General features: G+C 44.1%; 4 long non-coding RNA genes across 8 annotated transcripts in view; 2 read left to right on the forward strand and 2 right to left on the reverse strand.

Moving 5' to 3' along the window:
* Window positions 1–709: 709 nt before the first annotated feature.
* LOC144324147 (uncharacterized) lies at window positions 710–2,822 on the reverse strand. Its single transcript, XR_013389561.1, has 2 exons — window positions 2,539–2,822; window positions 710–1,948 (listed from the first exon to the last, which is right to left on the reverse strand). It is a non-coding gene; the product is annotated as an uncharacterized LOC144324147 (long non-coding RNA).
* Window positions 2,823–3,224: 402 nt separating this feature from the next.
* On the forward strand, window positions 3,225–21,277 carry LOC144324143 (uncharacterized). Of its 2 annotated transcripts, XR_013389555.1 has the most exons (4): window positions 3,225–3,508; window positions 7,619–8,179; window positions 16,730–16,871; window positions 20,968–21,277. It is a non-coding gene; the product is annotated as an uncharacterized LOC144324143 (long non-coding RNA). The 2 variants fall into 2 exon arrangements; XR_013389554.1 differs by lacking the exons at window positions 16,730–16,871; window positions 20,968–21,277 and adding an exon at window positions 8,672–8,871 and having other exon boundaries at window positions 3,226–3,508.
* Window positions 3,519–5,216, forward strand: LOC144324146 (uncharacterized). The gene is made up of 2 exons (XR_013389560.1): window positions 3,519–3,828; window positions 4,080–5,216. It is a non-coding gene; the product is annotated as an uncharacterized LOC144324146 (long non-coding RNA).
* Window positions 5,755–27,185, reverse strand: part of LOC144324145 (uncharacterized) — a 36,800-nt gene continuing 15,369 nt past the window's right edge. Inside the window, exons 3-6 of one of the 4 annotated variants that reach the window (XR_013389557.1) lie at window positions 20,998–21,586; window positions 20,706–20,845; window positions 15,098–15,163; window positions 5,755–6,240 (exon numbers count right to left, since the gene is read on the reverse strand). This is a non-coding gene — a long non-coding RNA (uncharacterized LOC144324145). The remainder of the gene's footprint in view (window positions 6,241–15,097; window positions 15,164–20,705; window positions 20,846–20,997; window positions 21,587–27,185) is intronic. The other 3 variants (XR_013389559.1, XR_013389558.1, XR_013389556.1) reach the window with 3 other exon arrangements.

Consider the following 27,185-nt stretch of genomic DNA (forward strand, 5'->3'; position numbering starts at 1 on the left):
GGTGACTTAGTCGGTTAAGCATCCAACTCTTGATTTCACCTCAGGTCTTGATCTCAAGGTTGTGGGTTCAAGCCCTGCATGGGGCATGGTCATGGGTTCAAGCCCTCAAGTAGCATTGAACCTACTTAAAAAAAAAAAAAAAAAAAGTTTTCTTCTTAGGCCACAGAGTAGTTTGTAAGTCAATGCGAGGCTGCTGACATTTCTCATCACCCTGCTATTAAGAAAACTACCACCTCAAGATGGAGTCACTGATGTTAAAGTCCATGTCAGCAAACCAAGGCTCAATACCTAACCTAACTACGGTTTCAATCCCCTACGAAATGTGATTTCTAACCGGCCAACCTGGAGTTTCCTGGTCAGCTCGAGGAGGTACCCCACTGAGAGACACTCTGTCCCACTTACCAGGGTGACCTTGCCTGAAATAAGGCATTCTTTGCTAATAATTTCCTTTTTCCTGTTCTCTCTCTGCCTTTTAAAACTTTTTCTGCAGTTCAAAAGAGTTTCTTTCTATCTGCTGGATGGGATGATGCCCAATTCATGAATTATTGAATAAAGCCAATTTGATCTTTAAATTTACGTGGATGAGTTTTGTTTTTTAACAACATCAATGTTGCCAGAGTTGTCGAAGGAACCCATGGATAGGAATGAAGGGCATCCCTGCAGGGCAGTTCCCTTCTTCATCATGCTTTTCTTTTTTTTTTTTTTTAAGATTTGTTTATTTATTCATGAGAGACACAGAGAGAGAGGTAGAGACACAGGCAGAGGGAGAAGCAGGCCCCACACAGGGAGCCCGATGTGGGACTCGATCCTGGGACTCCAGGATCACACCCTGGGCCGAAGGCAGGTACTTAACTGCTGAGCCACCCAAGTGTCCCCTTCATCTTGCTTCTTGTCGTCAGTACATTCACACAGTACAAAACACTGAGTAATTCCATCCTACTTTAGTCCTGTATTATTTTTCAGTGGTGCCTGCTATCAAAAAAAAGAGTGAAAATTACATTTTCAGAGAAAGAAGAGGCAAAGGAAATAAAATTCCATACCACCTCTGTAAGAATGTTATGGGCAATCATGAGATGTTAATTATAAAAAGTATGTATTCCTTTAACAGTACATTACAAATATTAGCTGTTATTTTGCTGCTTTAAAAAAAATAAAACTATAAAAAGGAGTAGCGAGTTTGTTAACTCAGACTTGTTGCTGCAGAGCTGATGTGATGTTTTTTGGGTTTTCCACCCAGGATTCCGCCCCTAGAATCTGATTTGGGCAGGAACCCAGACAACTGGTGGGATACACACTCTGGATCTGTGGGTGGCTCGGCCTGGGGACTCTCAAACACTGACCCTGCTCAGCTTGAGCTGTGGGAAAAGGTGAAGGAGCCTGGCCAGTCTTCAGGAGAAGAAAGTTCGGTTAAGGAGGCACCTTCTCTTGTGACCCGGGTGGAGAGGAAGCCTGGGTGGGCGTGGGCTGGGACCCACCACGGCCAGACAGGGTTCCTGACATTCTTGGGAATTTCCTGGAAGCCTTGAGAGGTGAGCCCCAATCCGTGGAGGGACAGCTTGGGCCATACTCGGGCTGCCTGCCCAGTGAACTGCTTTTATTGTTACCAAATGTCACTCCACCCAAGACAGGATTTTCAAAGATTCTGTAGATGAATGGGAACTTCTGGTGGCTCCTTGTTTGCTGCAGTGTGTTATGACAGGCATCTGAGCCGGGCCTCCTTTGTAATTCAGGAAAAAACGCCTCGGGGCCTAGCGGGTGCCCTTTAGCAGAGAGCCGGGGACATAGTTTTGCCTTTCCAGCCCGATTCAGGGTCCCTGAGGAGTAGATAAATTCATTTTCTCACAGATGCGCCAGGGTTTTAGGTGGTTCAGGGAGGAATAGGAAGCCCGTCACTGTGCTGAACGTCTTCTTGCTGTTGTTGAGCACCCCAGATGGGAAGGTGGGGAGGCTGAGATGGGGAGAAGTAGTGATCCCCGCCTGAGCAGCCGGGGCTGAGGAGCACCACCCCGCAGGCTCCGCCCGCCACTGGGGGCTGATGGCCTTCACCAGGGTGCTGGCTCCCCTCGGATTTTTTTTTTTATAATAAATTTACTTTTTATTGGTGTTCAACTTGCCAACATATAGAATAACACCCAGTGCTCATCCCCTCAAGTGCCCCGCTCAGTGCCCGTCACCCAGTCACCCCCACCCCCCGCCCTCCTCCCCTTCCACCACCCCTAGTTCGTTTCCCAGAGTTAGGAGTCTCTATGTTCTGTCTCCCTTTCTGATATTTCCCTTCGGATTTTTTTTTTTTTTTTTTGGTGGGGGGAAGCAAGCCTGCCTGTATTCAACTCTCCCTCCAGTGCTGTCTGGGCCTCTGCCTCCGGCCAGGAAAGGGGGCTGGAACATCTGGGCCTTAGGACGTGCTCTGGAGCACAGGGTGCACTAGGGGGTCCAATCCCGGGTGCCCACCCCCACCCCCAGCCCCACCCCCACCCCCGAGCAAGTGCAAGCGGCTGCGCATTTCAAGCAGGAAGGCGGGTGCCCGCGGGATCACACCTGCTGTCACAGTTGCAGGAATCCGGCTTCTAGTAAATTTCAGACGTGCCGAGGGGGGAGGGGGGCCCAGCAGCTCCCGGAGGGCGACACCCGCGCCAGGAACAGCCGCTGACCCCGAACCCCCGGGGCGGGGGGGGGGGGGCTCGGAGGCCCTGAGAACGCTCCCTCCCCTCCCCTCTCCGGGTCACGGTCCTCCAGCGGTGACTGGGGGGCGGGGGGGGGGGCACGCACTCGGCTAGGACCCCGCGGGCCGGGAGGCGGGGACTCTGCGCGGGCGGGGCTCGCGTCCCGGGGCGCCGCGGGGTGGGGGTCCCGAGCCTGCAGCCGCTGCAGGAGACAAGGGGGGGGGAGTTGCCAGATTATGATGTAACTTGCCTGTGCCCACGCTGTTAGGAAGCAGGGGAGCTGGGACCCCCGGGGGGCTCAGCGGTTGAGCACCCACCTTCGGCCCAGGGCGTGACCCCGGGGTCCCGGGATCAAGTCCCGCATCGGGCTCCCTGCACGGAGCCTGTTTCTCCCTCTGCCTCTCTCTCTGCCTGTCTCTCATGAATAAAGGAAGAAAAGAAAGAAAAAGAAAAAGAAAAGAAAGAAAAGAAAAGAAAGGAAAAGAAAAGAAAAGAAAGAAAAGAAGAAGAGAAAAGAAAAGAAAAGAAAAGAAAAAAGAAAAAGAAAGAAAAGAAAAGCCCTCCAGGGATCCCTGGGTGGCGCAGCGGTTTGGCGCCTGCCTTTGGCCCAGGGCGCGATCCTGGAGACCCGGGATCGAGTCCCACGTCGGGCTCCCGGTGCATGGAGCCTGCTTCTCCCTCTGCCTGTCTCTCTGCCTCTCTCTCTCTCTCTGTGTGACTATCATAAATAAATAAAAATTAAAAAAAAAAAGTAAAAAAAAAAAAAAAAGCCGCCCAGCCAGCGCAGGATAACAGGGAGATTCCGGTGCATTCACCCCTGACCTGACACTTGAGCAGTTGCTGAGGTCTGTATCATGCATTTGTGTCGTGTATTTGTCCTCTTGTTTCTATTCTAACTCATTTTGGCGGTTTTCAAACAGCACCTCCAACTTCCTCGCCCTTGGAGGGGAGCCTGGGAGGCCTCCCCTTGAATCTGGAGACCAAGGCAGGGGCCGCGGCACGGGCCTTCCCAGGCGAGGTCGTAGGAGGCGGTGGTTCAGGGGCCCCGCGAGCCGGCAGGCCAGGAAGGAGGCCTTCCCGGGGACACCCCACCGGGTCAGGCTGGTGTAGCGCTGGCCGTCTGTCTGTCTTTGCAGCAGCAGAGGCCCCAGACTGGAGAGGAGAGGTGAGCCGCACCCACTGCATCATAAAATGGTTATTGTCGTTGGCCACTAAGTTTAGGGTGGTTTATGGTCTTGCAGTAGATAACCAGAACACTCATTAGGCCCCAAATGAGACCCTAATGTGTCTCCCATGTCCCCCCTTGCAAATTCCTGCCTTTAAGCTCATGGCATCCCAGGTCACCCCATAGGTCAGAAACCTCTGTGTTCATCTCCAATCGGTCACCGAATTCTAGCTCTCACGTCTGTTTCCTAGCTCCAGGCCTCTGCCTGCCCTAGTTGACCACCGCGTCACGCCGCTCATGTCCAGGCCACGTCTCCCACTGACTTGTCAGCCTCAGCTTCTCAGACTCTGTTCCTTCCCTGGCCGGCTGCTGGCACTGGTCTCTGCAGGCTCACCTCAGTCTCGGCCTGGTGGAAAATTCTCTAAAGGCTCCTCCTTGCCGTCAGAAGGACTTACAAGACCTCCGCAGTCTGGCAGCCTCCCTCCAGCCAGTCATGCCTCCAGCCCAAAGCCCCGTGCTCACACCTGAAGTGACTCATTCTTTCCAGAACATTCCAGACACGTTCATGCTTCTGTGCCTTTAACCATGTTCTTCCCTCTGTATGGACTTCCCACACCCTCACATGTCCCCTATTTCACACTCTCTGAAGCTCCACCTCCACCAAGCAGAACAGAGTGTTCGTCGCTGACTATCCCATTATTCCCCAGCCTACAGGTCGCTTTTGTAGCACTTCCTTGTCTGTCTCTCTACTCTGCATCTCTGGGGGCTGCTGTGTAGCCTGCCTGGCATACGAGCTGTCATCCATCAATGCTTCTAGGGTTTCCACCGCTGCTACCCTAATTCAGAGAATAATCTTCACGCTAATATGTCTTCTTAAAGTACAGCTGCCAACAGGCCATCCCCCACCCCCCTCAAAAAAGTAGGGGTCTCCCCACTGAATGAAGACAAAACTTAGCACAGCATCTGTGATCTATGCCTTTAGACTGAAGGAGACCTGAAGAAAGGATCAAAGAGTTGAAGTCACCCAGCAAGTTGGCTGGATTAGTTATTACCCACCTCTGTGCTGCTTCTGACCCCGTCTCCCCATCTGTACCCAGATCTTCTCCGGCATGGCACATGGTCTTCAGTTTTTTAATTTCTACTCCTAGATTTCTCTTCCTCATAGTCTCTTTCTCTTGGATAAAGTTTATTCTTGGGACACCGGGATACCTCAGTGGTTGAGCATCTGCCTTCTGCTCAGGGCCTGATCCCAGAGTCCCGGGATCGAGTCCCACACCGGGCTCCCCCCAGGAAGCCTGCTTCTCCCTCTGACTGTGTCTCTTTCTCACTCTCTGTGTCTCTCATGAACAAATAAAAATCTTTAAAAATAAATAAAGTTTGTTCTTCTATTTTGCCTTTGAGTCTCCACATTAAGTTCAGGAATGGCCAGCAGGTCATATTTATTTCTGGGTGTTAGCTTTTGTTCCATCTTTCCAAAGAAAGTTTACTTTCTTTCTTGCCCATTGCCAAAGCAATGGAATATAGACACCGAAGGCCAGAGATACAGTTTCTGGTCTCCTTTCCAATCACTGTAATCTGTATTTTACTGAGCAACATCTTCCTGCAATGGTGCCTTCTCTCTCATACTCAGGACTCTCCAAAGTAACTGGTGTTTCAGTTTTAGCTGACCACTCTTTGCCCTACAGTTATTCTTACAGACGGAACCCTAAAATGCTGAAAATGGAGGTCTTTTTTTCTTTTCTCTTGTTCCATTATGAGATATTTCAAGCAACTATATACCCATGTACTGGAAGTCTTATTCAAAACAAGCTATTCTAAGCAATTAAATTAGAGTTATCTCGTTGAAGAATGATATTTAAGAATTGTTTAGACATTCATAGTTCCTTTTCTTATTGGTGGCATTTAAAGTTAAAAAAAAAAAAGATCTCAGGGTAAAAGGAGCATAAAGATTTTGATATTTTAAGTAAAGGTAATATAATGCTTACAGAACCAGTAAACATGCCCTCAATTTCTTAGGGAATAACTAATTCCTTCCAAAATCACAGCCTAATTCATCTCCACATTTCAAGAACTTAAACATCAACCAGTTGTTCACATTTTGGCCCCTTTTCAGGAATATTATACATGTTACTCAAAAATGTGTGTTACAAAGAGAAGGCTGGATATGCCTGAGCTTGAAAGTAGTGGTCACTTCTCAAACACAGAGCACTTGGCAGTTTTCTAATCCTTTCTTTTCTTTTTACTTGGAAAATAAAAACAGAATGATTTTGAGTGTTGAATTTCAGCTCCAGAGCAAATGATGAAATTTACATGTCAAGACTTTTTCCCCATTTCCTGTCGGGGCTGCTTTATTCCAGGCTTGTGTGTTTGCTGAGCACAGATGTCCTTGCTGCTTTCTATTCTTTCCTTGGTCTGTAAAAAGAGTTTAGTAAACTTGTTGGAAAAACATTTTATTTTGCTTTGCTCCTGTACATAATAGAATTAATAGTAAAGTATCTAAAAAATGCTGGCTTTTTATGACATCAATCAAAGTTTCAAGGCTTCTTTTTCTCCTTAAGGCTTTCTAGTTACCTTGTCTTCATCTCAGAATATCCAAAACAACACTCCTTGCCCGGAAGCTATGAGGGAACAGATCAGATTTATCTACAAAGGAATGCAAATTGTAAATATGGCCCCAAATAGAACTTTAATAAAGTTCAAAAATAAATGGACAAGTGAGAAAATATTTGTAGCACTACAAATAGTAATATCCCTAATATATAAAGCTACCAAATGTTCTATATGAAGAGAATATGACTTCTATAAGTCAAATAGAGTCAATACAAATTAATAGGAAAATGGACAAAGGGCAGAAACAGGCAATTCAAAGAAAAAACACAAAAAGCAGGTAAACAATGTCATGTAATTGCACAATAAGAGCAACATATACCTGAGATAGAACAAAATTTAAGATTGTTTATATAAAATATTGGTAAGAATCAATGGGGTAATAGGTCTTTACTGTAATACTGTGGGAGTATAAATAAGTACTACTTTTGAAGGGCAATTTGACAGAACTTTCCAAATTGCAAATCCACATACATTTTTACCCTACAGTTTTATTCCTAGTTATCCTATAGAAATAACAGTACAAGTAGGCAAGAACATATTTATGTGGATGTTTATTTGCTGTAATTTTTTTAAAAACAATTGAAGAAAAGTTCTATTTTCTTGAATGGGGAGCTCTTGAGATACCTGATGGTACATCTGCACAATAGAATTCTCTATTATACATGCAAGACATGGTCTAGATCTTCTCTAAGATACACTATGAGCAGAGCAAGGCACAGAACTACTTATATAGTTGGTATATTCCTTTTTTTTTTTTTTTTTTTTTACCAAAAACTTTCAAATCATGTGGAGGGGTGTATGTTTAGATAAAGTTCTAGAAGAATACAAATCATAGTGCAATTATCCCTGGAGAACAGGTGTACACACGCAATTTCCTTTTTAGCTTTATATTCTTGAATATTGTTTAAAATTTTCAGTGGAATGAATTGTTTTCTAAATTCTTAATCAAGACAATTGAAGAAAAGAAATAAGATCCAAAGAAATCTTAAGTATATCTCTGTCATGGGTATCAACCTACCAAGTTTTAAAGATCCCTGAAAGACCATCTTTACCATAAAATTTCAAGTTTACTTTACAGCTCCTCCTCTTGACACTGGAATAGAGATATATGATTTTACATGCAAGGCTAGGAGTTTCATTTCTGACCCTCTCCCAATTATTCTGTCCTATTTATTTCCAGATGCCTTTACCCATGGAGGTAAATCTGACCTTTGGTGAAGGTCACCTGACATAAACCAGTATACACTCACTGGGCCAGTACGCTGGTAGCACCCAGAAACAGGAGTTGTACTAAGTTAAAGCAAGCCATCCAGAAACCACATCCTGAAGTCTGCTGTGAATGGGTGATCGCACAGCTCACCAGCCAGGGCTGTCATTGCTTGGCCATTAGCACTGAGGCCCAGGAAGCAGAGTCCTCTGGAAGAAGCATCAGCCACACTCCAGGGCTTCTGTCAGCTGACCATTGCAAGGACAACAAATTAGACTTGCTCTTCTTTGATGGCAGAGGAACCACCTTCCAGAACCAGTGTGAAGCTCACCCAAGAGCCTGTGTGTCACAGTTTTGTGAATGCCCAAGTGTTCTGACATAGGGAGTCTATACTACTCACCTTACTAATACTCCCAACAGATTTTTTGTTTTCCTGACTTCCACTCTCCTGGCCAAGTCTCTGCTGGGTGGATACCACACTGGGCTGACAGAAGGCATTTGTTAGTCTTTGTAGACTGTTTATTTCTGATAAAGGTAATTCATGACAACACCTGTATGGATACTGCCCGGTGGTGTGTTGGTAAATGTTTAACAACCAGCTTTGCTGGACAAACTACCCCTAGGCTAGTAATATTTATCAATTTCCTTAGCGTAATGGCAACTTCCAAGACTGAGGTCAAGATACCAACAAAATGTCACTGAATATTGGGAACATACGCACATACTAGCATTACTATTTCTATCTTAAGAGCAGAGGTAATGGGGAAGTGTAATAAAATCATTAGGAAGTGAGTTGCACCTACAACATTTGTTTTTAATATAAGTTATTTAATCATAAATGCACATAGTTTAGCATCTAAAAATGGCTGAGTTTAAGAATGGTCTCACAAAATTCCTGAAAATTTAGCAACTGGCTCATGCAAGCCAGTACAAACTGGCTCCAGCACACCCCGAGATTCCCACAGTGCAAGATGTTACAGATATTCTTTTGCCTGGAAAAGTCACAGTCATTTATTTCCTTAACAGATACTCAGATCTCCCTATGTTTTGGACAACCCATGTGCCTGTCTATATGTTGACAGGCAGGGCCTATGTTGACGCAGATGTCCGGATTCACAGCTCCTTGGGCTTGGTGTCGGGGCTGGACAGCGCAGTAGATAAGGAAAGTCATGGACACCAGAGTCAAATAAACCAGTACCATTCTGCATTAATGTACCATTTAGTAATTCCTTAACTGTTAATTTAATGATTTAATAAATATTGCCTATGTTATATTAAAAAAAGAGATAAAACAGGTAGAGAATATTCTTAAAACAGATGTGATGTTTAAGGACATCTGTACAACACTCAGCATTTGAGAGGAGCTTAGTACGTATCAGCACCCTTTCTCTTGAACGAGCACCTCCACAGATCCCAGGTAATCGATTGGGGCTATTTAAAGAGGCCTGCAGAGCCAGGCAGTGTCAGGACACGGCAGGCTGAACCTGACTCCTTTTCTTTTTACCTGATTTGGAAATCAGGTTGGGAGCAACCCTGACTTTGTCATTCCGGTGCCTGGCAACAGTCTGCCGTTTAATCTCCTAGGCGAGCTGCCCTTGTGTGGCAGGTTCTACAGACAAAACTGTCCTGGGTCTGTGGTGATAATATTCCTCTGGGTCACCCAGGTTGGATGGATAATCAGTTGCCTTCATTCTTGGGAACCATCCCAGCCTCCCAAGGCTCTGCAGCCACACGAGCTTACCCAGGGTGCTAGGCCTCTCCAAGGTGAGCCTCAACAGAGTTTGTAAAAAGGTTTTCAACAGGAAAACTATGTATAACAGCAATTTGAACTCTTCTCTAGTTAACTGATCAAATCACATGCTTTGTACATGCGAATGGATTTTTTGGGAACATCAAAAATTTATTTTAAAATATCCTTCAGAAAATATGGAGGTGAATTTACCAAAAAATTGTCTAGGGTACAAGAATTACAAGAGTGCTCAGTTTCCCCAGGAAACAGAGTATCACCAACAATGAAGGGCAGAAGTACTGGTCTGAACAATGATGACAAAACTTAGTAACACATCTAAAAACAGAGGATATGTGGTAGGATATGTAATGGATATATAATGATTCACTAAATAATACATTTTTAAAAAGTACTCAATGAAGGGAGAAAGCTGGAATGCCTTCCACTCACTCTAGCTGTCCAAATCAAATTCTCTTTTCAAGCCCCAGCCCAGTTCTCAAAGGCTCCAGTAAACCGTTCTTGGATGCCCATCCACTGAACTCCCACGGCTACGCAATGTGTTATCTCTACTGCTCGGTTTCTACTTTCATCACATTCCGTACTGTTGTCTTTGCAGATAGTCAAATTGTCCTTTTTTTTTTTATTTAAAGATTTTGTTTATTTGACAGAGAGTGAGAGAGAGAGAGCATGTGTGCACAAGCAGGAGGAGTGGCAGAGGGAGAGGGAGAAGCAGACTCCTCCCTGAGCAGGGAACCCAATGTGGTGCTCCACCCCAGGACCCTGGGATCATGACCTGAGCCAAAGGCCAACACTTAACCAACTGAGCCCCCCAGGAACCCCTCAAATTGTCCTATTTTAACATCTTCTGTTTTTGGTAGCAGAGAGCAGGTCCTGTACTTCTATGTAAGCTTCATATAATAGACAGTAATTCATGAAAGAAGAAGCGAAGCAATGACACAACCAATGAACGAACGCTATGGATTTGGCCAAAGCACAGCTTCTGCAGCGCCCCGTTTCCTCACCTGGCCTTTACACAAGGAGCTGATAGGGATTCGATTTAAAAATGAAGCTTCCACTGTTAATGTGGCTGATTAGTCTGGGGTCAGGGTGACAGGTCACAATCCCTCCTCATCCCCAGCATAATAAAAATAGCCAGGAAGGAACCCTTGAGGTTCACTTAGAGATCTTATCCTTTGGCATCTAGCTTTCTCTGGTTTGTATCTCCTCTAGGACAGAGTTTGCAGATGTAGGCTTGTTGGATCACCTCCTCAAATCTCCTGTGGCTCAGGGGAAATATGCAGATTTCTGGACACCCCCCCTCCCCTGAAAGGCCATTGGATCAGATTCTTGGGTGGGAGGTGAGGGCTGCATCTCCCACATGATTATTACACACTATAAAGTTTAAGAATCTCTTATTCAGAAGAGAAGGGAGAGAGGAGAAAGAAGTGTTAGATGGCTCCCATATGCCAGGTACTGATATTTAAGATGCCTCCTTGGATTCTCACACCACTAAAGGTCGATTTCATCATTTTCTCTCAGGACTTTCAGAGAGGACTCTCAGATGCTCATGTACTGATAAGACAAGTTGCCAAAGGCCCCACAGTGAGTTAGTACAAAGACTGGATCCTGATGCCGGTCCATCTGGCCCCGTGTGTTTAGTTCTGTCCATGACATTACACTATTCACCCCACTACTACAGAGGGTTCTCTCTATTTGCATACATATGAGATCCCAGGTTCCAGTCAATACTTTCCATGTCGACAAAAGGACTTCTGAGATGCTACTCCTACTCCACAGATCATATTTCAGAAGACTGAAAAGCTCACAAAGCTCCTGGAAATTTCTCATCCACCTATAGATGCCACAGGGGGACCATGTGCTTAAACCCTCTCCCTCAACTGCAGCATCACATGGGTTGGGTATGAATCCTCCACATTTTCCTTTCACTTGCACACACACACACACATACACACACAATTATACCCATGCTTTATGGGACAGGCACTCCATACAGACACATGCTGCCATGGGAACATGGGTTCAGAATATGTAGCTGGCTTTCCTTTTTCTTGTATAGATATTTTCAAAACAGTTTCTTTGGTGATATCTTTTTTAGTCTCCTTGTTTCCTTGACTACATGATGAAAGCCGCCGGGTGCTTTTTAGTAGCGCTTTCTCTACTGACCTTGGTGGCTGAATGAATATTCCTATTCTTGATTCAAAGTCTATTGTATTAATTATATCATTCATCTATTTGCAACTGAATCTCAGAATATGTTTGCATAAAACACCTCCCTGCCCAAGAATTTATGATCACATCTTTCTCTCTAGTACATCAGCTTAAGTTCCTCTCTTGCTTTCAAGGGCTGGTGCTGTCCTGTCTCTCTGTTCCTTCCACAGCCACCTCTATCCCAGACCCAGGTGTTATTTTGGATCTCTAGGCTGATGTTCATACTGGTTCTAATGTGAGGTTCTAATCAAGCCTCTATCTGATTTTGAGCAAGTTGTTAAAACTCTCTAGGACTATTTCTTTATTCATTATAAAGAGCTTCCATTGATCACTGGAGCTACCATTTACTGCCTTAAGTATCTTATACATGTTTTCTCAAACCTTCCTCACACCTGTTAAAAGAGGTATTATTGTTCCCACTGTCCAGGTGAAGAAACCAAGACTGATAGAGATTGAGTAAACCACCCGAAGGTACACAGCTAATGAGGATCCAAGAAGGAATTGGAACCTATGAAAGGCAAAGTCCTTTCCTTTGTTCAGTGAAGTTTTCCTCCACTGTTCCACTCACTTCTGTGACCCGGTGTGTGTGTGGGGGGGGGTTCTCCATATCAACCAATTCTCCAACACCAGCTGGGCATACTGTCCAATCCAGTATGATCCTGACATGATCCACCTGGAGTTAGCATTCAGCTCTCACAAGTTAAGGGCTCTGTTCCAGAAGACCATTCCCCCAATCCAGATGCCAATTGCACACCCCACATTATCATCTACACTTCTAACCAACTGGCTATAAATTGGGGTCCCCACAATCCCCTCCTCTGGTTTGGTAATTTGCTAGAATGGCTCCCAGAACTCAGGGAAACACTCGTTTACATTTACCAGTTTATTATAAAGGCTGGTAAAGCGTATAGACTAACAGCCAGATGAAGAGATACACAGCAAAAGGTCTGGAAGGGTCCTTAGCACAAGAGCTTCTGTCCCCGTGGAGCTAGGGTGCACTAGTCTCCCAGCCCGTGGAGGTGTTCACCAGCTAAGAAGTGCTATGAATTGATACTTTAGGGATTTTTATGGAAGCCTTATGGTATAGGCATGATAGGTAATGAACTCAACCTTCAGCTCCCCACTCAAAGTTGTTGGAGTGGGGCTGAAAATGCCAATCCTCAAATCACAAGGCTGGTTCTCCTAACCCTTGGGTCTTTCCAAAAGTCACTTCCTCAAAATAAACTGAGGAGTGGTTAAAGGGGGCTTCTTTTAAATAACCAAAGATACTCCTTTCACTTTTATCTCCTCTTATCACTTAGGAAATTCCCTGGGCTTCAGGATGTTTGTGCTCAGGATGTATGTGGTCCACAAATTCTGTGATACCCCTCCTTTCAAGAATTGCAGCTTAATTCCACTTTCCTTGACGTGGTTGAACTTAATGACCCTCTTCTAATGACCGAACATAGCAGGAATGGCAGCATATGGCTTCTAAGACTAGATCTTTTTTTTTTTTTTTTCTAAGACTAGATCATAAAAGGCATTAGAGCTTTCTCCTTGTTCTTCCTCTCAGATCATCAGCTCTGGGGGAAGCCAGCTGCCATGTTGTAGTAACACACAAACAGCCCAGTGGGGAGGTCCACATGGCAAGAAACAGGCATCATGCCAAGAGCCAGCAAAGAACAGACCTTCTGTCAACAGTCATGTGAATGAGCTCTCTTGGAAGAGGATCCTCCTATCTCATTCAAGCCTTCAGATGACTACAGTCCAGCAAAATCTGAATTCCAGCCTCACAAGAGACCCAAAGCTAGAACCCTCCAGCTAAGCCGCTGTGGAATTCCTGACCTGCAGAAACTGAGTTGTTTTAAGCTGCTAAATTTGAGGCCCTTTGTTTCACAACAATAGGTGACTAATAGGCCTTGCTACAAGACATGACAAGCACTATTTCACACATACGCTCTTTTTTCCTACTCATGTTCTTTTGTCCTACCCACGTACCTTGAAGTGAATGATTCTGAAGCTGAAGAAGGGCACAGACAGGAGGAGCCAGGATCTGGGAATCATTTGGAGCAGAGGTAGCCTAGAAAGCCATCCCTATTGTGTTACCCCAGAGGTACGGGGCTTGTTACAGTAGCTAATGTTCCTTTCTCTCTGACTATACCCTCCTTTCATTCTTTTGTTCTTTACCACATGGAATATAATTATTTGCATAAATGCCTTTTTTTCATGAACATCAAACAAGTGGCTAGAAGGTGCTTGGCAGTATGTGCTTTGCAAGCATGTTATTGATTAATCCTTGTGATAATTTTTCAGATGTGGAATCTGAGACAGAGAGGTGAAGTGACTTGCTCCAGAGCACATGGCCCAGATGAGGGAAAGCCACCAAGGGTTCTGCTTCCAACCCAGAGCTCTCAGCCACTCTGATCTGCTCCCTCCCTCGGTCCCTGTATCCCACACAGCACCCAACACAGTCTCTTGCATACAGTTGTTGTTTAATAAATGTCTGTGACTGCAGGAAAATGTGAATGAACAAATGGCAATATATTAAGAGGGAAAATGTCATGAAAGTTCACAGTCAAAAAAACCTGTTGTCCTGAAATCTTGTTTTCCTCATACAAATGCCCCCTTTTACTTGTATGCGTCTGAACTTTAGGGTGTTAGAGGCTAGAACACATAAAGAGATTCATTGACTGGATGAAAAACATGCTTAGAGAATACTAAGAAATTCTTCATAAAGTCTGTAGTTTTAGATCAAGAGCCCCAAGTGCTTCAGAACATCAAACCAATTCAGGACTTTCTGAAGAGCCGACCTCATTAAGGGAAGTCACTGCACTCCACCAGCACGTTGAGGGAGAAGACAGTAGCTACTGTACCGATGGGTGCCCATCTCTCTAGAAACCTGTGTCCATTCATGGGGCCTGGCGGGGGAACCTCAGCGTGACCACAAAGGCCCAATTGTTCTCTTCAGATCAACACGCTAATGCAGTGAAAGAGTGGGTGCCCTGTGTACCAAGGCAGAAAGGCCGTCAACGAGTCCCTGGCACAAACACAGCCGGTCAGCCTTAACAAAGATGGGGTCAGAACTCCCTGCCAAAGACCAGTCTCTGCGAGCTCGCTCTAGGAGTGAAAACCCTATCAGATTTAAACTAAAACAGCTTAATTTCTAAAGTATGCAGCCAGGGCAGCCTGGGAAAAAGAAGACTATCCCTTCCTAGGGAGGGTAGATAAGTAATGAATAGTCTCAAAGCCCAGGTCTCTCTGATTTATTCAGAATTAGTATTAGCTTCAAGTCACTGCCCTGTTGCCAAGGTCACACCTGTATCTATTCCCATCTCCCCAAGGAGAGCTTCAACCTGCCTTATTATAAACGTTCACTTTCCTGAAATAAAAAAAAAAAATGTGTAAAGTGGTTAGCTTTGGGGAGAGTTAGGGGGGATCCGGAAAGGGGGAGACATTTGTTTTCCATTTTTCCCTCCTTGGATTAATTTTTTATTACGTGTATGTACTCATTTTACCTCTTTAAACGTTTAAGTCCACCAAGGTGAGGATTCGACTATTTGGGTCTTCATTTTTCCATTACTCTGTTTCAAAGAAACAAAATATTATTTTCGTAGGTTTTTAAACTCTAAATCTCTACCCTAAAACAGCACTTATTGTTCCCATCAACAAAAGCCTTGCTTCTCAGAGAAGAGTCCACTCAGTGTGAGTTCCTTGGAGCAGAATATTATAGAACACCTTCACTGGATAGCAACAGAAAAGTGGGTTACTGGGTTTTTCTGTCATTTCAGCATTGCTTAGGATGGTGTAACCACGTGCTACTCTTTTTTTGGAGAGCTGGGGTTTCTAACTCAGGGTGATTTCCTCCTCAAAGGACATTTGGCACCACCGTGAAGCATTTTCGGTTGTCATACATGGGGGGTGGGCCCTACCAGCATCCAGAGAGGCTGCTAAATACCCCACAGGGCACAGGGCAGTCCCCAAAGTGAAATATTATTTAGTCCAAAATGCCAATTGTGTCCAGATTGGGAAAACCTCATTTGCTGACTCTGTTGCATAACACATAGAAATTCACCTTAAACTCACTTTCAGGGAGTAAGTAGGGTGGGGTGGGGGGGATTGTCTCATCATTATTTGTATGACATATCAAGGGTGAAGTCGAGATTGGCCAGATTTGGGAGCAGGTGTTTGTGTCCATTCTTCCTGGACATACCAGATAGTTGATAAATGCTTTGAAATGGAACTGAAAGCATCCTTTATTCTTTATTCATTTATGTAATAAGTATTTGTCGCATCTCTGTCATTAGGTAGACACAGATAGTAAGAGAAAAGAAGGTCCAACCATCAGCACCTCTGTTCTTAATAAAAACAGAAGTGCCCAGGCCATTTCTAAATATTACAATCAACATTTTGGCCAGCATAAGTCTTGGGAGAACTAAAATGAGAATGAACCTGAACCATTTAGTTATTCCATGTGTTCAACATGCATATGATTCACTTCTAGTAAGGCTGATTTCATCACATAGTAATTATAAAAAAACTCCTACCCTTTGGGGAAAGTCAGGTTCTCAGAGGGCACTGATTCAGGGGGGTAATGTAGGCTAAATGAATCAAGAATTTCGGCCTGGGACGTGGACAGAGACAGCTCCTGGTACTTTTGCTTTCTATTTCTGACTGGTCCCCACCCTAAGCAGTTGTCTCAGGACAGGAGGTACTCATGGACTTCCCTCCAGAGCTAAAATAGCCGGAAGGATGTGAGTGTGTGATCCCAGGGCTGGACTTGGCTCCTCACTCGGAATGGGGTCATTAGGAAAGTTCCCAAACTGTCCCTCCCTAAGCAATCACGAATCAACAATTAATACCCCCCCCATCAAAGTAAGCCTTATAAAAATATTTTCTCTTAAACTTAAAGACACTCCAGTAGGATGAATTCTCTCAGAAGTTTAAGTAGTTGTAGCATTATTGATCCATCAACAATTCCTTGAATCACTGCCTAAGAACACAAAGAAGCCCCTGTACTTTTTCACAAGTCCCCGTGGAACTTTCCATGCCAATGAAAACAAGTTACACTTTCAAAAAATATTTACCAAAAACATCATTTCCAACCACCAATGTAACCATGTAATACAGCTTTTTGTTTGCTTCTTTAGGCTTCAGACATTTTTTTCTAACAACAACAACAACAAAAAAGAAGTGCAGTTACAAAGTACAATGATCAAGAAGACATATCTGCAAAAAAAATATATTGTAAATGTAATTGTCTCCTATTTTCGGTTGCTTTCATGGAAAACTGTAAGTTGGAAGAGCAGCATTGCCACCAGTGCAATGGGTCCCAAACCAAAGCTGCTCCCATGGAGCTGAGGTCAGAACACGTCCAATCCAACTTCCCTGCCAGGCAGGGGTCTGATGATGATTCTGTCTCAGGCCATCTCAGGCTGTGACTGCCCCTGGTTGACCTTGTGTCCCACTCCCACTGGAACTTAGCTTACAGCCCAACCCTAGTTGTGTGGATGTTCAAAGCCCTGGTCAGTACCCAGAGCCTCCTGTCAGTCTCCGGGTTTGGGTGCCCTGGTCTGGCATGCAAACGGCCTCAACTCCTTGGGGTCCTAGCAGTGGATGCTGGGTCCAGGACCATCCAACTAGTCCTGGGTCAATCTCACAACTACTCAAATCCAAGGGCTTTGACTGGAGCCAGAAAAATTATGGGAATGCAGTAAAGCATCTGCCTGGCTGCATTGAGCCCTGGGTCAGGCACAATGGGTGTTCGAACCCGTGGTCCTGTGTAATCAATCACAGGCAACTTCCACTAAGAACCAAAAACCTGGGCAAGCTGTCTGGCTCTAAATCATGCCTTGTGTCACTCTGGAACTATGGAAGGGGTTAAAGCTCAGCATGCTCCTTGACTTTAACTCATTCCAGTTTCTCTGATGAGAATAAAAAAAACACCAGCACTTCCCCATGAGCTGCGCAGCGCTCTCCATGCTGTATCCTCACCCCCAACTAGGCATTCCCTGCGGCCTGCCCGTTCCCCACGAATCCTTTGTTCTGCTGCATGATGGCACATCTGTTTGTTTTTGTTCATTTACTAGGTGCTCAACGGTGTCTTTAGTGCTTTATATACACTCAGGTATTTATATTTATGTATTTGTACATGTACCTCCATTGAATATATAAATTTATCACAACATGTACACATTATGGGGTTGCATAAATTCCAACAAAGGGTGCACGTTTTTTAGTTTTATGTGTCACTAAATGTACTTTTTAATATTTTTAACTGAAGCCACACGTGCCTATTTTGTCTTTTTTTTTTTTAAGATTTTATTTATTTATTCATGATAGACATAGAGAAAGAGAGAGAGGCAGAGACACAGGCGGAGGGAGTAGCAGGCTCCACGCGAGGAGCCCAACGCGGGACTCCATCCCGGGACTCCAGGACCGTGCCAAAGGCAGGCGCTAAACCACTGAGCCCCCCAGGGTCCCCTATTTTAAATCTTATAAAGAAAAAGCTAATTACCGTGTTGTCCCTTTCCAGGCCCGGCCTCCTGAGGTCACACGGAAAGTTAAGACAGTGGGGTACACTTTCTGATGAGAGCACTAAAGAAAGGTTTTAGAAGAAACCCAAGCCTCCAAGCAAGCAATTAGCATGAGAAAAAGCCTAACATTCTTTCAAGAAAAAAATTAAGAGATGCGGTACAAAACAAGATAAAGGGAAAGACCCACATCCTTGGCATGGAAACAGGCTAAAATGCATAGCTGTCATTGAATGTTGAGGTGAAAGTGAGCAAGAATGAAGCTGAGGTCAGTGTAGACCTGGGGGTAGTAGGGAGAGGGGACAATGCGAAGTGTTGGGCCTTCCATCGTTCATCAGTGAGTTTCTAATCAGTAGAGAAAAGGAGCGTCTAGTAGTTCCTTTCAGCAGACATTTCCTTTGGAGTTTAGACATGTGCCCAGTTCTTCTCATATACCCCGGGACTGCATCTGAACAGTCTGTCGATGTCAAAAGGAAATCCTGTCCCTCTTCCCTGGAGAAAAGAATAGGGCAGGCTCAAAGGGAAATCTGGAAACATTTGTCTTCCAAGAACCCAGCATCTTCCAAGAAGCTCTGTTCTTCTGTGTGATGTATGCTAGAGATTTTGGTCCTACCTCCAAGAAGGCTATGAAGCCGAGGGAAGCTCCCAGATGCCCTGGAGAATAGGATCTAGGGTGATCAGTGCCAGTGGGGTCCTTTGTGGAACCAAAATGCAGCACAACATAGCAGAGAAGATTCTGAGTACAAGAATTAACCGGAAAATAGAGAAGGGAGTTACCAGGACAGAAAAATACTGTAAATCCTGCAGCGTCACCATCACAACCTTTAGAATAAAATGAAGGCTTCAGGCTCTAGGGACTATAGTTCTAGCTGCAAAAATATAATAGACTTAGCATTTTTGTCTTCCAAGGAGACAAAAACAAAGATCAAATAATGGAGGGGGTAGGAAAAGAGAATATAGAACTCCCTGGCTTGTTGACCTCAACAGTGCATGTGATTTAGAAGCTTTGTTGTATCACATAGTCAGTCTCTTGGCCTTTAAAAAATACATGTATTACTAGTTCTTCCCTATCTGCGTAGAGAACTCTTAAACTCTCCCCAGAGCTAATTAATAATTCTTTTTTAAAAAAATAAATTTATTTTTTATTGGTGTTTAATTTGCCAACATATAGAATAACACCCAGTGCTCATCCCATCAAGTGCCCCCCTCAGTGCCCGTCACCCAGTCACCCCCACCCCCCCTAATTAATAATTCTTAATGAGAGCAGGTATCTTGACTCAAACATCAAAGTGTGGAAAGTTACAACAGGGTGTGGTGAAGATGCTACTTGTGGCAGGCAGTGGTTTAGCACCCTGGCTGCATGTTAAAACCACCTGGAAAGTTCTAAAATATTGATGCCTGGAATCCATCCTCAGAAATTCTGATTTAATTGTTTTGGGGGTAAGGCCAGGTTGTCCATACTATTTTTGGAAGTTCCCCAGGAGATTTGAATGTGTAGGTCACCATGGGAAACCTGGGTCTAAGATCACTGGGGTCCTAAGCCGTTCCTAAATAACCATCCATTCCTATGAGATGCACAGAGAAGAGAACCAAACAAGTAACCCTTTCCGAGGAGCTTCAGCCCCAGTCTCACTACAGTACTGTAGCGAACTAGGCTGGACCTAATCAATACTTTTGTCTGCACCTGAATAGCCAGAAAACCAAAGCCAAATGAGAAGCTAACTCTTCCTCTCCATCCCCAAGTCCAAACCCAGGTGTCCGTTGTTAGCACTCTAAGAGACAGCAGCGTCTACCCGCAGAAAGCAGAACAACTCCTACTTTGCAACTCCTAATTCCAACCAAGAAAGGATTACTATCTATCTCAAAACAGAAGGAAATACAAGCCAACAAGAAAGAGGCAACAACCCAATGGAAAAAGGAGCAAAGAATATATACGGTTAATAAAAGAGAAGCCTCTCAAGTCCAACAAACAGGGGAAAAAAATCTTCATCTCTAGTGATCAGGAAAATGCCAGTTATGATCACAAATGAGATAGATACCATTTCACACTTAGCAGACTGACTAAAATCCAAGTTTGGTAATACCAAATGTGACCAAGCATGTTGAGCAGCAAGAACTCACATATTACTAATGGGGTGTCAATGTGCAGAGCCACTTAGGAAAACAATTCCGCAACCTCTGCTAATGTAGGAGGTGCTCACAACCTTCAAGGAATCAATTTCCCCTTATTTGCCAATCAGATAGGTACAGGTCCCCTGCTCCACTGCTTGTCATGTGACTCGATTAGAAGGGTTAATATCTTCCAATACTGGAACAGATAATTATGGTTTCTTTTTTTTTTTTTTATAATTATGGTTTCAACATCGTACAAGGAAATAGTACATTCAGTTAAAATGAATAAGCATCCACCTAGTTCAGCATGGATTCATCTAAAATGTACTGTTAAAAGTGCAAGTTGCAAAATGTCACTTTCAGTGACATAGCCTTTACGTAAAATATTAAAACACACACTTATATATACTTATGAATAAATATGTAGAAAAAGTATAAAAACATGAGCAGCAAAAAGGCACACGAATAAAAAAATTATTACCTTGGGGGAGAGGCAGTACGTCCTCAGTTGAGATTAGGGAGGCATTTTGATTCCAACTAAAATGTTTTTTTCCTTCCTTCCTTCCTTCTTGTGGTTTTTTAATCTAAGTACATGTGGTCAAATGTTAATGATCTTAAAACCTGGGTAAGGAAAAAAAAAAACAAAACCTGGGTAAGGTAAAGGTGTACTGTTTTATATTTTTATCTGTATCTTCTTGTACAATTGAAATATTTGATAAATAACTTTTTAAAAACTTTTTCAGGGAAAGAAAAAAAAAAGAAGCCACAAATACCTCCTTCCCTAGGAGCTCTGATGTATTTTGCTTCTTCCTTTAATACTGAGATGGCAAAACGGCTGCTCTGAAGGAGCCTGCGCCCGGGCTGCACTTGCGGATGGGGGTGGAGACCTCGAGGTCCCAGGTGATCCATCTCGCAGTGACCATGTCAGGCGCAGGCTGCATCACTGATGTCCACTTAATAACTGTGCTTCGGAACAGGGGGGAGATTTAGCCTGACTTCCAGAGCAACACACAAACCCTGGAGTGAAGGAATGAATCTCTGTACGTCTGTAATTGGTGTTCTATGTGGCTTAACTGTCTGAATTGCATTTACCCTATATTTGATGTGTTTCAAATGCTCTGGCCCCTATAAAACATCAGGTTATGAGTCATCCACAAGAAAGTCGAGGAGAAATTGGAAGCACCCAGGGAGCCAGTGCTGCAGGGTATTTGATGGATGAGAAAACCGAGACTGAGGCAGTGGGGTTGTCTGGGCCTGTGGCTTTGCCACTGCTGGATCCGGGGCTCTGGTCTCTTGACTCTCTGCCCAGGGCTCAGAGCCCAGGCTGCCACAGGGTTCCTCTTCATGGACAAGTGAAATACCCTCAAGGGAGAGAAAATTAGAAAAATCTGAAGCTTTCTGCTCTGGGATCATGACCCGAGCGGGAAGGCAGACACTCAACCAGTGGCCCACCCAGGTGCCCCCAGAAACTAAGTTTTTACACAGTTTTAGGTAACCAGTTTGAGGAGCCTTGACTTGAGGAAGGAAATGGCTTTATACATTTTTTTTAATATTTTAAAAATTTATTTGAGAGAGCATGCAAGAGCACAATCAGGGGTGGGGTGGGGGGAAGGGCAGAGGGAGAAGCAGATCCTCCATTAAGCAGGGAGCCCCGGGGTGGCTGGATCCCAGGACCCCAGCATCATGACCTGAGTTCAAGGCAGACGCTTAACCAGCTGAGCCACCTAAGCGCCCCTGGCTTTATATATTTTTAATCACTGCTTTTAACCATGTCTTTTCATATCATCCATTTCATACCCTAGTGTTATTTTAGGGAGATATAGGGAGATCTCCAGGTCTCTTTTAGTTATTAAAATTTGTTCAAACTGTCATATGCGATTCAAAGCTTTACTCCCCTTCTCCAGAGTAGGCTTGGAATGGGTATGTGTATTTGGCGTGGGGCATGAGACCTGCTGTGACACCAGCAGCCCCTTGCTTCTCAGGGGCTAGCTCTCTATAGCAGGTGGGGGTGCTAGCTCTCTTCTTGGGAGATTCGAGACGGAGAGACTTAAGAAATCTGCTTCTGTGGCTAGTGGTTCTCTGTTGGGGATGGGGGAGGGTCACTGATGTCACACTGGTCTGTTCTGATTTTCTTTTTAACTTTCTTTTTATTATTTTTTTTAAGATTTTATTTATTCCTTTGTGAGAGACACACAGAGAGAGAGGCCAAGACATAGGCAGAGGGAGAAGCAGGCTCCATGCAGGAAGCCCAATGTGGGACTCGATCCAGGTACTCCCGGATCACGCCCTGAGCCGAAGGCAGATGCTTAACCACCGAACCACCCAGGCGTCCTTGTTCTGATTTTCTCTGAAACTGGAGGCCTCTGTTAACCAAGAGCCTATTATGATGCCAGAGACAATTAGAAACCCCCAGGAAGCCTTCTGGGTGCTGGAAATGCTTTATACTTTGCCCTACTCTCCTCTAAGGCAGCCCCAGGAATAGTATGGTCTCATCAGACAAGTCTCTCAAAGTCAAGGGTGCACCAGAGACCAGGCCATTGGAGAATATGCACTACACACATAGGGTTTTCCAGGCTCCGATGCTATCCCAGTGTACAGAGGCACCAGAATGCCTTCCCTGATCCAGTATAGCTTCCAGAAAGATGTTGGATCCCTCAAAGACTTGATTAAGGCCTTGCTTTTACCCTGAGAGGAATCCATTCTACTCTATTAAACTAAGGACTGGTCATTGAGTCCCCACAAATAATTGATCAGTAACTGCATCAATGTTCTTTCAGAACCGAGCTGGGGAAGGAGGAAAGAAAAACAATAGGCCTCACCCATCCAGGTGGTAATGTCAAAGGTGATTGAGGAAGCATTCAAAGCATTCATTCAAATGGCCATTTTGTCCCGGTTGGTTGTAGGGAGGAAGGAAGAGAGTGGAGGGGAAGGAAGACATGCCTGTTCTAATAGACCTTTTCTTTCTCTCTTTTATTTATTTTTTTTAATAAAGAAGGTCACTAGGAAGTTACCTCTGGAGACAGGGGGGTTCCCTCATCTGACCACACCCATTGTCTACAGCCATAAGCTGTCCTGCTTGCTCTTAGGAAGGCGTTGGGTAGTGATTCTGAGGCTGACCAGTGTCTTGGCTCCTCCATACCAAGAGAACCGTGAGCACTCGACCCCTAAAAGGAAGCTGTCTCCAAAGACAGCATCATTCATACCAAATGGCAGGTGTACTTGGCTCTTTGGAGCTTGTCAGGGACCATCCATTTCAGATGGAACTTGGTCATATCTTAATCCCTGTCAGTTTAGAGCCTTAAGCCACTAAGGCTTCACTACAGGCTCTTATTACAATTCTGTCTTTAGTGTCAAAACTTTCAAACCTTTGAAGGGTCACCATGTAGATCTCTGGATAGAAATTGATTTGAACTATACAGATCTTGAAAATTCATGGAACACTTTGGGTAAGTACTAGAAATAATGTATTAATGTTATCGCAATACTTTTTTATGTTGCTGAGATGTTCAGTTGTCGGTATGTGTTCTGTGCTCTGGAGATGTTTCCAGTTCCGATGAGTCAGAAGTTAAAGAACTGAAAGAGTCAATATAAATTGCACTTACATCTTGTAAGTGTAGAGGCCTAGTTTCCGTCAAACACTGGAAAGCAATATTCTGAGGTTAATGTGGGACATCCATGAAGAGATTTTGTTTCTTTAGTGGGTCAACAAGATGCCTATCTTTTTACCAGTAAAATAATGTATTTATTTTATTTTTTCCCCTTTTAGTTTAAATTTTCATGGCATTAATTTCCCTTTCAAATCTACACTCAGGGGGCCTGGGTGGCTCAGTCAGTTAAATGACTCTTGGTTTCAGCTCAAGTCATGATCTCACAGTCGTGAGATCAAGCCCCTTGTTGGGCTCCGTGCTCAGAGCAGAGTCTCCTGGAGATTCTCTCTCCCTCTCCCCCTCCCCCTCCCTGTGGATGCACACACACTCTTGTTCACTCACTCACTCTCTCCCTCAAATAAATAAATAAAATCTTCAAATATATAGTCATGGGGCTTCTGACTGGCTCAGTTGGTGGAGCATGTGACTCTTGATCTTGGGGTCATGAGTTCAAGCCCCACGTTGGGTATAGAAATCACTTAAAAATAAGATCTTAAAAAAAAAAAAAACCCGTAGAGTCATTATATACATTTTATGTCATTCATGCCTATTAAAATTCTTCTCCCCTTAAAATATTATCATAAAAACCAAAACATAATGAGTCCCGGCTTTCTATTCCAGTTGTAAAGAGCAACCTGGTTTGCAACCCAGGGAGGAAAGGATGAATCACAATCATCTTGTCAGACTAGAATCACATAGATCTAAAATATTTATAATGTGGGCAGGTCAAGGATAAGTGCACTTGAGGGTAATTGTATATATGCAATTAGCAGGATGCACAGCCTAATGATATACAGAAAAAAGTGACAGTTCCAAATAACATAAGCCTCTCTGGCTAAATCACATCTTCCAAATGTCTCTGAAACATTTCAGAATGTCTGTCATCAGCAGTTATCACAGTGATGGTTTTAAAGGCTGCCATGTCTGTTTGCAGAAGTAAGTGGCTGGTTCCTACTCCCCATCTGCTTATGACTCAACTTCAGTTTCCCCTTAGAGAAAATTATGCGGGTTGAAAAATGTAAGAGAAAGTGAGGAGACAGTATGAGAGAGTGTTCAAACTTGTGTATTAAGAATTCCAGGAACCCAATCAGAAATCCACCTTTGGGACCCCCAAACTCTGAAAGATGTGACGATACCGGCAGGCCATGGATTAGGGTACATTACCTCACTTCATCCTTTGGATGAGTTAGCAGAGATACCTTGTCTAGAGATGTTGAGAATTGACAGGGAGAACTGGATCTCTTTCCTTTATAGGGATTCTTGTAAGCACGGAAATCCCCTGATTTACTCCCCAGCGCACCCCTGCTCATTCAGATGGATGTCAGCGAAGACCTAGCTGTCCTTTGAGCTGGTGCTCTTACTGCTGTTGCTGCTAGAGCCCTTTCAAGGATCTCCCTTCCCCAGGGCAGTTTGTATGCCTTTCACACTTTGTTTCTATTCAAGGTGTCTATTCATTTTCTCTGTATCTTTTTATATTTTGAATAATTTATGCTGAGCTTTTAGCTTCTCTATGCTCCATCTCAGATTCCTTTTGTCATGTAAAGTGAAAATGTCCCACTTTCCTGCCCTCAGTTGACCTGGCTACTTGATTGTAAAGCACATTCAGTTTTCCGTCCCGAAACATAATCAAGATACTAGTGTTCCTACAGCCTCCCCAGCTGCCTTCTTCTTCTCTGGGGTGGATGTGGATCCTGTCAATTTAGCTAAGCTGGGACTGTGTTTCCCAGAGTCCTCCTCCTTGGCCCATGGGCTTGAGTAAAGTTTTGTCTGAGGTTCAGGAGGCAGAAATGAAGTAACCATTTTTGTTTTGTGCTTAGAAGGTTGGTACTGGCCAAGGGTGCTCTTGCCACTCACACTGTGCGTAGAGATCCAGAGCTCCTCTGGCTGGACTGGCGTGGGGCTATAGTCTTGGCGCCTTGAAGGTAGCCAAGAAAGCCATTTGAGGTCCAGCCATCCTTACAAATTCTGCCTCCTTCTCACATGTTCCAATTTGTCTATGCTTCCCCTACTTCACGCCCATCACTTCTTCCCAACTGCCTGCCTGCTAACTTTGAGTGAGTTAGTGAGTTGTGAAGTAGTTTCTCCTACTTCACAGAGACTGTTCAACTAGCTCCTACATCGCAGAAGGTCAAATCCCTAAAAATCAATCCCTTGTTATTGTGCCACCCCTAGTGAGTGTGCTTCTCTGGTAAAGTCTTTGTGGATACACCCATTTTGTTTGGTTGGGTACATTTTTGCAAGTAAAGGTAAAAGGGATTTAGGATATACCTGGTCAGGTCAAGGTTACCCGTCCATGAGCCTCACCTGGGTGGGAAACCTGCAATTACATTTAAACATGTCTATTTGGGTCAAACATCTGGAACTCAAACCAGCAACCTTCTGTGCAATCAACTTCCATCCTAATGCTTGGAGCAGTTTAAGTGTTTTGTGTTTTGTTTTGTTTTGTTTTGTTTTCAGCAATGTTGCTTTAGGTTCTCATACACGAACAACACCAGGATGGGTTAATGGAGCACTAAGTGGCCAGGGTACAAACTCCACCTTTGGGAATGCCCTACTGCCAGTCTTTCCTCAGAACCAGGTGGTCCAGGGCACCCTGAGGCCCTCTGGTCTGCCCAATCAGCTTCCCTACCACATTACAGGACTAGCATATCCTGTAAAGAGGTCTTTTCAGGGAAAATAGTAAGCCTGCTGAGCAGCCAAGCAGTGAGAATTTATTTAACTCTTCTACATGGGTGGGTCTGTTGATTTTTAAGGATATGCTTTAAATTATGAGAGTTGCCCAGAAGCCACAAAACTACATTTTGGTTACATGCATATTTATGCATAGAGAGCTGGTGAGATCTGGAAAACACTTTAGGAAATTCTCAGTATTGTTCTCATGGCTGAACTTTCCTGAATATAATTCCTTTTTTCTTTCTTCTTTCCTTTTTTTTTTTTTTTTTTTTTTTTTGTTTTAACATGAGTTTCTTTTGGATCAGACTCAGATATACAGGTCATGACTTGTACAGGATCTTAAGTAACCCCAAACCTAGATGAAGAAGAACAGTTTCCAAACACAGCTGTTCTACAATGAAGAATTGCCAATGTTCTTTTCATGAGGGGACAGAAAGGATATTTTCAGAAATCTGTTTTCTTTCCTCTGTAGTTTGTTTTTCACTCAATCCAAGAATGAAGACTTATTTTTTGTCAACTAAACATCCATCCTTGAAGTAATTTGGGGGCGGTCTTACTGCCTTAATCATCTTTAAACCTCAGCTACTTTATGTTGGATTCACTTTGTATAAGTTTAAGCAAATAGACTAATATTCCAGCTG

This window comes from Canis aureus, chromosome 11 (assembly GCF_053574225.1).
Source record: "Canis aureus isolate CA01 chromosome 11, VMU_Caureus_v.1.0, whole genome shotgun sequence".
In the NCBI taxonomy this organism is placed as follows: Eukaryota; Metazoa; Chordata; class Mammalia; order Carnivora; family Canidae; genus Canis; species Canis aureus.